Source organism: Berghia stephanieae, chromosome 3, assembly GCF_034508935.2.
Source record: "Berghia stephanieae isolate SIO BIC M18660-M18661 chromosome 3, UCSD_Bste_1.3, whole genome shotgun sequence".
NCBI lineage: Eukaryota > Metazoa > Mollusca > Gastropoda > Nudibranchia > Aeolidiidae > Berghia > Berghia stephanieae.
The window spans coordinates 61,362,004-61,376,465 of NC_088362.1; the positions used below are offsets into that span (position 1 = coordinate 61,362,004).

The 14,462-nt window shown below is 35.5% G+C and overlaps 1 protein-coding gene across 2 annotated transcripts in view; it reads left to right on the plus strand.

Annotated features, from left to right (window-relative positions):
• LOC144968135 (synaptotagmin-6-like) overlaps positions 1 to 14,462 on the plus strand; it is a 173,379-nt gene that overhangs the window by 59,138 nt on the left and 99,779 nt on the right. The window lies entirely within an intron of this gene.

A 14,462-nucleotide genomic window follows, 5' to 3' on the forward strand; every position in this document is an offset into this window, starting at 1 on the left:
ATGTATCTTCTGATCCGAAGGCGAGTTGCATACCACTAGACCACATAGCCGCACAATCATTCAGTGATTCAATCATTCACCATCTCTTACATTCATTCATTTATTCATTCATTTATTCATTTCACCTTATCTCACAATTTACTTGTTCACGATAACCCATTAATCTTGTTCAATCATTTGATATTTTTATATAATTTTGTACTTCATCATTCAATCTTCTTTGTGAGGCTATGTGGTCTTGTGGTCTGACACTCGCTTTCGGATCGGAAGGTTCTGGGTTCGAGCCTCGCTCGCGCATAGTTGAGTCCTCGGAAAAGATTCTTCACTTACATTCTCTCGCCATACTCAGGTGTAAAATGAGTATCTGACCGTTAAGAGCGTTGCATCTGTCCGAAAAAATTCTAATGTCGCCCAACAGGCGTCTTTTTAAAAATGTTACGTATTGCTGTGGACAGGGACCCCTTGTAAAGCGCTTTGAGCAGGTTTAGTGGCTACTGCGCTACACAAAAGCTGAATTGTTTTTTTTTCTATGAAGGGGCGATGTGTACAAAGGGCATGAAGAGGTGGCGGAGTGGTTAAACATTTCACTGTCACCTGGAAAGTCTCGGATTCGGACCCCGCTTCAGGCACTTTTGATTTCATTTTATTTGAGCAAGATAAGGGGACAGCGTGGCTCAGCGCTACGGTCTTTGCTTCATAGCCAAAAGGTATCAAGTTCGACTACCTACCTCATTGAGCAAGTCACCTCACCTTAGCTCACTTTGCGGCGCTGCACTGCGGCTGACGCCTGGATTATTTCAGTCAGTCTTCTTTTGGAATAAAACCTAAAGACAAATTTCCAATTGGGGATGAATAAAGGGTATTTATTATTTATTTATGTATTTATTTATTTATTGTATCGCTTTGGGCAACATGGGTAATTCCTGTTGAAAGTAGATGTGTATTTGATGGATTAATTATATTCCCAATCATAAAATGTCTAGGCGGCGACGGAAGAGTAATTCCCCCCCCCCCCCCCCCAATCATTCATAACCAGCTCTTTTATGCTTCCCTCCATTTTTCTTTCTTTAACTCATTTTTTTTGCATTCGTATACTATAGTATTTATTTTATTTGTGTATTCAATTTTCAATTTATCCCCAATCATTCATAACCAGCTCTTTTATTCATCCATCCATCCATTCTTTCTTTCTTTAACACCTTTTTTTTTGCATTCGTATACCAGAATAATTTTATTTGTGTATTCAATTTTCAATCTATCCCCAATCAATTTTATTCATCCATCCATTCTTTCTTCCTTTTAAAAAAATTTTGCATTCAGATACTAGAATTTATTTATTTGTGTATTCAATTTTCAATTTATCCCCAATCATTCATAACCAGCTCTTTTATTCATCCATCCATCCATTCTTTCTTTCTTTAACTCTTTTTAAAAATTTTGCATTCGGATACTAGATATAATTTATTTTATTTGTGTATTTAATTTTCAATTTATCGATTTCCTCATCTCATACGATACGACGACTACAAATGAATGTTTTCTATGACGAAAATAAGAAGGAATGTTTATTTATTTTTTTCCCAGCTATCCATTTCATCTCGGCGATCGATATGATATGATCTGAAGTAGAAGAATTTTTTTTTTTTCATTTCAAATTTTAAAGACGTGTTGAGTAATTGAAAAGCAGTTTTCTTGTACGGCTATAATAATATGTGTTCTAGTGGTTTGATACTCGTTTTCGGATCGGAAGGTCCAGGGTTCGAGTCTCACTCTGAACATTGGTTGAAGTCCTTGGAAAAAGGCTCTTTACTTACATTCTCTCACCGTATTCAAATGTAAAATGTGTACCTACTGGCCGTTAACAACGTTGACTATGTAGAAAAAATTACACATTGTAATATCGCCTTACAACCGTCATGTCTCACCTGCATGTTAAGTGTTATTGTTGTCTAGGGACCCCTTGTAAAGCGCTTTGAGCACGTTTGGTGGAGTAAACAGTCTAGTTGTTGGAAAGCAGTTTTGTTGTATGTAGGAGTTGAACAAGACAATCAATATAGAGCAATATCCACTCGAAGTCTCAAAGCGCTTTTTCAAGGTGTCCCAGGCCAGCAGCAACACTTAACATGTGGGGCGAGAAACGACGCCTGTTAGGCGATATTACATTTTTTTCAGACAGATCTACCATGTTAACGGCCTTGTACTCATTTGACACCTGAGTACGGTGAGAGAATATTAGTAAATAGCCTTTTCCAAGGACTCAACTATGTGCCGAGCGACGCTCGAACCCAGGACCTTACGATCCGAATGTGAGTGCTATACCACAAACCACATAGCCACATTTATTACGCTTATTATAACGCTCATTCTCATTCAAAACCGTTCATATTAACAAGGAATTTGTTAATATTAAGAAGAATGAATGCAAACAATTGAATTGAATTGAAAATGTCAATTGTAAAGTAACTAGCCTCTCCTTCTCTCTCTCTCTCTCTCTCTCTCTGTCTCTCTCTCTGTCTCTCTCTCCTCTCTCCTCTCTCTCTCTCTCTCTCTCTCTCTCTCTCTCTCTCCCTCTAGTTGTGTAATTACGTCATCACTTTTAGCGCAGATCATGAAATACGATTGATAAATTATGATCGTGGATTCATGGATTTTTAATGCATACTTATCTAGTTAAGAAAAGAAGTGATATACAAAAAAAAAAAAAGAAGAAGATGGTAATGAAAAGTGAATAGAGATAATAATGTAGTTTTAAAGATGCGTTTCTAATCATTTTAAATGTAAGTACACATTAATGTATCTTATTAACTTGTATACATATATCCAGGTCTGGCATCCGAACCCACTTATGGGCCTAGTTTAACATTGGTGTAATGGACAATATTTTGCGTCTTTTTGTTGTTGTTGATATTTTCATTACAACAATGAGCCCATAAGGAATCGGGTTACCAGACCTACAAAAATAAATGCACGTCGACTCCAACAAAACACCGGATCGTGGAGGTGGGTTACGTGTGTCATTGTGATTTGATCAGGAATTAGGATGGATGGATGGATGGATGGATAGATGGATGGATGGATATATGGATGGATGGATAGATGGATGGATGGATATATGGATGGATGGATGGATGGATGGATGAATGAATGTAATCCTTGATGTCAATGGACACACTGTTAGTGGTGTGTAATCTCTCGTGGGGAATAGAATTTGCTTTGGGTTACTAGAGTTAGATATATATTATATAGATAGATAGATTATTAGATAGATAGATAAATGGATAGAAAGATAGATAAATAGATAGATAATTAGATTGATAGATAGATAGATAGGTAGGTAAGTAGATAGATAGTTAGATAGATAGATTCTTAGATAGATAGATAGATAGATAGATAGATAGATAGATAGATAGATAGATAGATAGATAGAAAGATAGATATATAGATATATAAATGGATAGAAAGATAGATAAAAGTATAAAAATATGGATCGATAGATAATTAGATTGATAGATAGATAGATAGATAGATAGATAGATAGATAGATAGATAGATAGATAGATAGATAGATAGATAGATAGATAGATAAACTTATATATATATATAATATATAATATATATATATATATATATATATATATATATAATGCAAATTTTCACTCACATTTTTGTGGACGAGACGACTCGTTTCTGTGTTTTTTTTTACACTTCTTCAGTCGGCGTAATCCAATATAATAATATAATATTTCAAGTATAATTGTGATCAACTTTTACAATATTATTGTTTCGAGCATTCCCTCTCATCAGGAAGTGAAAGTGTAATTACGAACCATCATAACAGCGAAGCCGAAAAAGTACGATAACATGATAACACAACAATCTACTTTCACTTTCATTTCCTGATTAGAGCAAATGCTTGAAACAATAATTGTAGAAGTTGATCATAATTATACTTGAAATATTTATAAATAGCTGCTTTTAACAATAATTTGAGCACTTTTATTTCATTGTTTTTGTTTTTATAATTTATAGATGGATAGATAGATAGATAGATAGCTAACTAGCTAGCTAGATAGATAGATAGATGAAGAAAGAGGGAGATAGTGTGTGTGTGTGTGTTTGTGTGTGTGGATAAATAGATAACTAGCTAGCTAGCTAGCTAGCTAGATAGATAGATAAATAAAGAAAGAGGGAGATACTGTGTGTATGGGTGTGTGTGTGTGTGTGTGTGTGTGAGAGCGCGAGAGAGAGAGAGAGAGAGAGAGAGGGGGGGGGGAATATTAATTTGGCGATGGCTGCATTGTTCATGGTTTTGTTGGGATCAGATGTAAATAGTGTGTGTGTGTGTGTGTGTGTGTGTGAGAGAGAGAGAGATAGAGATAGATAGATAGAGAGAGAGAGAGAGGGAGAGAGAGAAATAGAGAGAGAGAAGAAAGAGAGTGAGAGAGAGAAAGAGAGAGAAGGAGAGAGAGAGTAAGAAAGAACGAAAGAGATAGTGAGAGAGAGAGAGATAGAGAGATAGAGAGAGAGAACGAGAGAGAGAGAGAGAGAGAGAGAGAGAGAGAGAGAGAGAGAGAGAGAGAGAGGATGTGAGTGTATGTGTCTGTGTGAGAGAGATATCGACAATTTATATTGGTGGAGCGCTTCATTATACAATAGTTGTGTCGAAACTGGGTCAGTGTCATTTTATTGGAAATGGTGTATAATTAATGGAATTGGATTGGTTGATAAGGGTTGTGTGTGTGTGTGTGTGTATGTGTGTGTGTGTGTTTGTGTGTGTACGTGTGTGTGTGCATACGTATATATATATATATATATATATATATATATATATATATATATATATATATATATATTGATTATATATAGTGTGTGTGTGTGTCTGGTGATGGTGACAGTAGTGGTGAAGGTAGTGTGTGTGTGTGTGTGTGTGTTTGTGTGTGTGTGTGTGTGTGTGTGTGGTGCTGGTGATAGTTGTGGTAGTTGCTGCGAAGATGGATTTAATATTAGTGTTGTTGATTGTAGTGATGGTGGTTGTGGTCATTGTCATGGTGGTGGCGGTGGTGGTTGTGATGGTTCTGCTGGTGTTGTTATTGGTGGTTGTAGTTATGGTAATTGTGGTCATTGTGATGGTGGTGGCGGTGATGGTTGTGATGGTTCTGCTGGTGTTGTTATATATTGGTTTGTGAAGTGATGGTAGTTGTGGTCATAGTGATGGTGGTGGCGATGGTCTGCTTGTGTTGTTATTTATTGGTTGTTGTAGTGATGGTGATTGTTGTAGTGATGGTGGTTGTGGTCATTGTGATGGTGGTGGGGGTGCTGGTTGTGATGGTTCTGCTGGTGTTGTTATTTACTGGTATTTGTAGTGATGGTGGTTCTTATGGTTCTATTAGTGGTTTTTACTTGTAAGGCGAGTACGCTACCCCCTGAACTACTATCGTTATAGCTTTCATCAAATCAAACAACAGTATAAACAAATTTACTGTCAAAATAAACAAAGGGAAACAACAAGGCACACGAATTTGTGTTGCCCCATTTCGGAATGCGCGTGTTTAGAGCTCGTAATTCTTATTTTTCTTCCGTCTCGCTGTCTCTGTCCCTGACCGCTGTGATTTCACGCTGTTCTTTGTTGGAATAATTTACGACATCGGTTATATTTGTAAACGGACATCTTTTGTGTTAAATCTTGGCTCTGCGACAATACCCCCCCCCCCCCAAAAAAAAAAAAAAAAAAAAAATTCAAAAAACAGAAAACAAAAAAAACAAAAACAAAACAAAACAAACCAAAAACAAAATGAACAAACAAATCACAAACAAACAAAAAAAAAAAACCCAACAAAAAACAAAAAACAAAAAACAAAAAGCAAACAAACAAAAAACAAAACCCCGAGCATTTATACAGAGCAATATCCGCTAAACGTGCTCGGATCGTTTTAAAACGGCTCCCCGGCCGAAAGCAACCAATAACATGTCGTAAGACTGGACATGGCGCCTGTTAGGCGATGCTACAAGCTTTTTCAGACAAAGATAACACTGTTCACTGCCAGGTACTCATTTTGTACCTGAGTGCGTTGAGAGAATGTCAGTAAAGAGCCTTTTTTTTTTCTCCAAGGAATCAACTATACGCCGCTAAGAGCGGGTTACGAAACCTGGACCTTTCGATCCGAGGGTGTGAGTCATACCACTAGACCACATAGCGGCAAAATAGGCGCGACGGTACCGCATTTAACATCATGTTGTCTTCCTTACTGACGGTTCCGATAGCTTAGTCGGTAGAGCACTCGCTTCATCTATATTGGCGACCGCGATCGATTTCAAGTGCAGTTGAGATTTTTTCCTTCTTCTTCTTCTTCTTCTTCTTCTTCTTCTTCTTCTTCTTCTTCTTCTTCTTCTTCTTCTTCTTCTTCTTCTTCTTCTTCTTCTTCTTCTAAGATCCCCTCCCCTCCTAATCTACACGCCAGTGATCAGGTAGCTGACTCTGTCACTACTGGCGGAAAGTCTTTGCGATTGAATCTCGTCCTATCGAAAGGGTAACAAGCAATTGTTACTTTTCTTTTAAAACTATTTTTAAAAAAACCCCGTATAAACTCTTTATGACTGTGAAGGACAACGTTTTATGACCCTTTATCGTCAGTGAGATTTAGAGCAAAACAAAATACATGAACACGTAAGACGAGAAGTAAAAGTAGTCCTTCAGAGTCATTAAGTGGAGTTTATCCCGGTTTTGTAGCGTTAAACCGACAATTATTGCAATTGCAAACTGCCCTTTGGATAAGACGCCAGTACTCTCCACCAGATCTAACTACTGCGACGAAAGGGTGGTTGGGGGGGGGGGGGATCAAATAAATATGTACCCACTTCATCCGTATTCAATACCGATACTATTTGCCTGTTAAGCGAGTGCTCTACCTACTGAGCTATCAGTGCCTTCGCGTAGTGATCAATCGCGTGTTGATGTACACACTTTAATAAATCACCATGGACGCAGGGTATGCACGTGAGTAATGCCGACATTGTTCAGGGAATCAATGTTTGAATAATGAAGACATAATTTATATACAGTGCACGCACTTGAAACAGATCGGCCTCAATTAACCTTATAATTTATTCGAGTTACTAGTCCTGCGTTTCTGTGGTCGATGGCCTGATACAGTCACCTTGCATTCTATAATGAGATTGTTCTCCCTATACAACTGTGGAGCTGACATACATAAATATACACAACAAACACAAACACACAAAACACACAAACACACACGTAAACTGAAGTATTTATATAGTGCAATATCCACTATGTGTGCTCAAAGCGTTATACAAAGGGCCCCTAGTAAACAGCAACACTTAACTTGTAGGACAAGATAACATACACCTGTTAGGCTATATGACAATATTTTCCGACAGAGACAAAACGGTGTTAACAGCCTTGGTACGGTGAGAGAATGTGAGTGAAGAGACTTTCCCAAGGGTGACACGCTTTTAGCACGTTTGTATACATATATATATATATATATATATATATATATATATATATATATATATATATACATATACCAAGGATTACTATACTGGAAAGGATTGACATGTGGAATCTTCAGCCCCCGCTAGTGGGGGCCATTGGTTGGATAACGATTTCAAGCAAAACTACTACTTTTCTGCCTTGGTACAATTTCCTTGAATGCGCAATAATTGATTCTGTTCTTATAATTTCGGTACTTTATAAGAAATTGGTTAATTGGCGACCATAAGTTTTAAATAATATTTCTTATATCTTGAATGATATGAAAATATATAAAAAGTAGTGAACTATCAACAATTTTACTGGAAAGTATGAACTATATTTTATGACGCCCTCTTACAAATTGAGTGATTGGGTTTATTTTCATTTTTTAAAATCGAAAGTACGAATCTGCTTTCAATTGCTTTTAATAACTAGATAGATCTATGGCTAATTTATCGAACCAGAATCTTTGAAAAGTGGTAAGTACCAATAATAATTGCGTAATAATTATTATTTAAGAAATGTTTAGAATTAGCATCTGGCTGTAGTTCCTGCAGACGATAGATAGACCCGTTGTCGTGCTCGCTCTGTCGAGTCGCACAGATTCAGATATGGTGATCAGACTGACATCCTGATTCGGATTTGTTTCTTATTTTATTATGGCTTGTGGCTTTATATTTATATCTTTTTTTTTCTATATGGTTAACTGATAAATATTGACTTTATTGTATTAGTCTAGTGTATAAGTCTAGAGGGCCCTTTGCTCGTCACGTCAACTTCACAACTTGAACTTGAACAGTTGCTAGATAGATAGTAGTCATTGCTATTGCTAGATAGCTAGACTAGAATAGTTAGTGGGTCTGATATTACCATATATGATGGAACTTGGACTCTGAATATATAGTTATGCCCATTACATGGATCTGATGTTGCTGATATGACTGTCAATCGTATGGGTCTAGTACTCTGAATATATAATTTTGCCTCATTGATCAAAATGATCTGAGTCTGAGATGTTACTGTTACAACAGTTACACTACACTCACCCAACTCAATCACTCTAATTATCTTTGTGATTATGGGAGGGAATTATGGATCCATTGACTGAAAGGATTGTACTAGTAGTCTGAATATATAGTTTTGTCTCAATGATCTGAGAAGTAACTCTATTAATTAACTCTTGACTACATGGAAGGGAACTATGGATCTGATTCTGATGCTACTCATTGACTGTAAGGAATGAACTATAGTATAGTTGTCAGATTTTTATGAATGGCGCATGTTTTTCTAGTTTTTCTCAGATGTCCTTCTATCAAAAGTTGTAAAACTTTTTGTCAACCTCCGAATCAATTTCTATTAACTGAATAAACATTTTGGCCCGTATTGTGATGCCATATCACAAAAAAAGATTTCTTCTTCACGACCTATAAAAATCTACTTTAAAACCCCTGTCATAAAATTAGAGATTTTACTCTGCTAAAAATGTAAACATTTTCGCACCACAAAGTAAGATGAATTCATTGTTTTTCAAAATTATCTTGTGACACGGTAGTTCCGGCTAGTGGTTATGAGTTCATATCATACTATTTTCCGAATAAAAGCAACACACATTAACTGTTATAAAGTAACAACTAATGTAGTTTGCATCCCGTTTTGACTTTGTAATTTATTGCTTTTTATTTACATCACGTCACAATTACCGAAGACTGATATGAATCTCTAGCTTTAACTCATTTGAACTAGTGATTAAATACTCAAAATTGTCAAATTAACAATGAACGTTTATATTTAACTTTGAAAAATTGTATCTATGCATGAACGTTTCACACAGCATTTTAAGTTTTCTTTTAAACATATAAGCTCTTAAACAATACGATATGATACGGAATCTCTATCGGTTCCTCTCTCGTAAGGCTGCGAAAAGAAGTCCACTTTTATCTATCGATAAGTCATTAATTAAAGAGGACAGCTATGGAATATGAATTTCACAACCAACCCTCAGTTTTGCATGTTATTGTTGTTGAACACAAGCACATATTTGTGGAAACATTGTATCATAAATTGATGAATTTCTACTTTTGACTGGTCTACATTAAATTTATGTAATCCTCTTTGGCATAAAGAACAAGCTATTTCTCAAAAATTTGAAATCAAAATAATGTTGGAAGCGCGTAATGTTCACTTTCATTTGTATTCATCAATAACGTATATTGATTGTTATAAAATGTAAACATGTCTGTCGTTCCTTCATATTCGGATTCTGTACGAACATCATATAAGTTTCAATTAACCGAACATTCCATTTTAACAAATTCTTTCAAAATGGATAAGCGGAAAATCATATTTTTGACACTATAATCATATTTAGATTCCAATAATTACTAGTTATCGATTTTAATATAGCTGTAATAAGTGAAATTCTTTCCTATTGTTTTAAAATTCGTGAAAAAATATATTTTACTAGGACAAAATGATCCAGAGGTTCATACAAATTTTTGCAGCTGTACATTGTGAACAGCTGAGAAAAAGAAGACAAAGGTGCGCCCCTTATTAAAAATCCGACTATTGTATCCCTTAGTAGATATTTTGGTATTCATCTTTTTCTTGGGATCATCCTCCGCAGATTACCTCCCTTTGCTGATATTTTACATCTCCTTTCCCCTTCATCTAATTGTTCACCTTCATCTTCATCATCATTTTACATGTACATTCATTAATCGAGCTTCTAAAGAAATCATCCTGAATCAATCACTATAAGGTCAGTTTTTAGAATATCTTACTACTCATCCTTTCCGTTTCTTGGCTACTCTTATTCACTGCTGATAATAATAATCATTAAATATTTTTTGGACCCAGAATTCACAATCACTCTCTAAAATGGTAGATCTTGCCATATAATAATGCCCCTGCTGTTATTTTGGTGTAAATTTTCTCTATTTTTTGTTGGCCCCCACTAGCGTTGCCTGAAGATTCCATATGATTGTCCTTTCAGTATAGTTGTCCTTGACATATACATATATAAGTATATATATATATATATATATATATATATACATATATACATATATATACACACATATACACACAAAACAAACAAACACACACACACACACACACACACACACACACATATATATATATATATATATATATATGCACACACACATCAATTGATATTAAACATCCCAATAGATTTATATATTAAAATGTTCAACGAGCATCGTTTTCCGTGGAAAACTGAAGATCCTAAACTTCCCTTAAAGTCAAGATAGTTGTGTCAATGTGATAAATTACTTCTTTCCTTTCTGGTAATGGACACGTTCTAATATGCACAATGTTTATTGATAAGCAGAAATGAATATTATAACAGCTTCAAAAAATAACAAAATACCCAACACGGGCTTTAAACGCTTCTTCAGCCAATAACAGATAACAATGAAAACATAAATACTGCTATCGATCAGTTTTTAAAGTAATATATATATATAATTTCTTTAAAAAATATAGCATTGTGGAGAACATTGTGTTATTTGAGTCAATAAAAAAATTGATACGGCGCACAACTCTACTGAAAGATTTGAAAATTAGAAATGTATTTTTTACAGATAGATAAACAGATAACTTGATTTCCTTTTATGATTTAAAGTCAGTTTGAAAGTTCGTTGAGTCAAACAGATAATACCATAAAATATGTACCGACGACACTTGGCTCCCAAAATCAACTAATTTTGACACTGTAAAAAGTTGTCAATTTGCGTCATCTATTTATGACATCAAGTATTATTATTACTTCCGTTGTGTTGTTGATTTAGCGGTGATCAGTTTTGTTATGATATGTTTGTGTGTGTGTGTATGTTTGTGTGTGTGTTGTGTGTGGTGTATACATGTGTGTGTGTGTGTGTGTGTTGGCATTTTTCAGCAAATCGTGGCATTCATAGTGATATTATTCACTTGATCACATGAAGGTATTTCAGTCGCCATTTTGATTCTTTTTTTACTATTAGGTTAGCTCGAGAGGTTAGTATAAGTGTTATTAAAGGTGCTAGGGTGTTTGTTTTTCCATAAGTTAAGTAAAGGGGAGACATTCCGAAAGCTCCTACATCCCCAGTATTCTTTAAATTTGTATTTTCACCGTTGATATTTTGTCAGGCATTTATTGATTCAGTTTGTCATATAGAAGTATTTTAAAAACTCTAGAACAAACCTTGATAGATTTGTGAAAGTTTAAAATTTCCTAATTTGACCATTGTTTTGATTTTCGGCCGCCATTGTGATTTGTTAAGTATTGAAAGGTAGTGCAAAGCAGTCCGAGAGCTGTTTTTTCTATCAGGGTTAGCTCGAGAGGTTAGTCATAAGTGTTATTAAAGGTGCTAGGGTGTTTGTTTTTCCATAAGTTAAGTAAAGGGGGGACATTCCGAAAGCTCCTACATCCCCAGTATTGTTTAAATTTGTATTTTCACCTTTGATCTTTTGTCAGCACGGTGGTAGAACAGCACATTCAACGTTCAAAATTCCAATTCCAATAACGGATAACAGCACCTGTAGCATCAGTCGCCAATCAGACACAGCTAAGTTACTGAAGAGTAGTTCTCTCATAATTTGGGATGAAGCACCTATGATGGACAGGCGTGTATTTGAATGTGTGAGCAGGACATTTTGTGACATAACAGGCAGTTCAAAACCTTTTGGGGGCAAAGTGGTTGTACTTGGATGGGATTTTCGGCAAATTCTACCTGTTGTTAACAAAGGAAGTGAAGCCATATTATCTATCAGAGAGAGCAATTTTGACTACAACCCATGAAAATGTTGACAAAATAAATGCAGCCGTTCTGTCCAGGTTGACCTCATCAACTAAACAAATTTACCGCAGTGCTGATTCCATTCAAAGTGACTCTGACATCAACTTATACCCGATTGAATTCTTGAACGAACTTACACCTCCCGGACTTCCTCCACATGCATTACATTTGAAAGCCAACACGTCAGTCATGCTGCTTAGAAATATAAATCCTAAATCAGGCCTCCTAAATGGCACCCGTTTGTTAATAATTAAATTAGGTTCAAAAGTATTAGAAGCCAAGATAACTACCGGTAGTAGAGCTGACGACATAGTGTGTATCCCTAGAATCAATCTGACGACAACAACTGATTCAGGCTTACCATTTATTATAAATAGAAGACAGTTTCCGGTAAAATTGTCATATGCGATGACAATTAACAAGTCTCAGGGGCAGACATTAAGCAAGGTGGGGATTTTCTTACCACAACCGGTATTCACACACGGACAACTGTATGTTGCTGTGTCACGGGTCAGAGGCTATAGTGGCTTACACTTCATGTTGGGCCACACAGAAAAATCAACCGAAGATATACCAAATTACACAGACAACGTTGTTTACCAATCTGCCCTCATTAAATGATGGTGAGTACCGTATCGAATGAAAATAGTTCTTTCCCCGCGAAATTGCGGGCTTTTTACTAGTATATATATATATATATATATATATATATATATATATATATATATATATATATATATATATATATATATATATATATATAATTGTTTTTTTAGTTGGTAATTGCTGAAGAAGGGATTTGAGCCCAAAACATTCCGTGTTTGATCTTTTGTTCTTTTTTTGTTTTTGTTTTGAAGCTTTTATATTCGTTTTCGTTTTTTACTTTTTACATCCACAGCTTCTCGCAGCTTAGTATCTTTGCACTGAAATGCAGCTTTCAATAGATAGTTCAAGGATTTCGTCACTCAGGTCTTTGTTATTGTTTTTTTGCCATCCGCGTTTATGAGTAATACTCACTGAATTGTATTAACCTGACTATAAACGTTCATGGATACATACAGTTTTGTGTATTGGTCCGTTATACTTCCGGGTGGCAATGTTATGAGCTTCTTAGCCAAGCGCATACTATCTATAAAAAAAAGCTTATATTGCGTCTTGTATTTGATAACTAATACCCTTCCTTATCGCCTCCAACACGGAACAAACTAGCCGCATTAGAATAGGGGACAAAAAATATTATCAGAAATAGAGACTCTTTGTTATTTAAACCAGAAGTGATATTTTTCTTTTAAAATTTTGACCGAGAAACCATCGGTGTTAACGCCCTGTGATGAGAAATCTTTTTATTCTTGTTCTCTTAAAATATCTTCATTATAATATTTATACGCCATATTATATTGTCGTATTCTGACAAATGGCCTTGTTATAATTTTGGTCAGAAACTTTATATATATCTCTCTCTTTCTCTCTTTCTTTCTTCATTCACTTCTCAAAGACTAACACTGTGAAAACATTTCATGGGATTTCTTTATTTGTTCTAGACGTCTAGAATGTTATTTAAAGGAATGCGCATAGTTATGCGGTCTAGTGGTATGACACTCGCTTTCGGATCGGAAGGTCATTGGTTCGAGCCTCGCTTGGCGCATAGTTGAGTCCTTGCAAAAGGCTCTTTACTCACATTATCTCACCGTACTCAGGTGAAAAATGAGTACTTGGCCGTCGTCTCTGTTCGGAAAAAAATTGTAATATCGCTTAAAAGGCGTCATGTCCCGCCCAACATGTTAAATGTTGCTGTTGGCCAGGGACCCTTGAAAATCGCTTTGAGCACGTTTAGTGGATATTGCTCTATGTAAAAGCTAAAATAAAGCTCAATGCCAAAAAAAAACAAAAAAAAAAAAAAAAAAAAAAAAAAAAAACAACAACGAAAAAACAACCAAAACCCCCCCCCCCCCCCCCCCCCCCCCCCCCCCAAAAAAAAAAAAAAAACAAAAAAAAAAAAAAAACATACAAAAAACAAAACAGAAAGGCAAGTTTCACAAATGACAGAGTTCAAATCTTTTGGCAATCTTGAAAAGTTGGGATTTTAGACTGTTGAAAATTTTGACAAGTGTCAAAGCCATGTAATTCGACGGTTATTTGGAGTAAAGATTTTTCTGGCCAAAATTAAA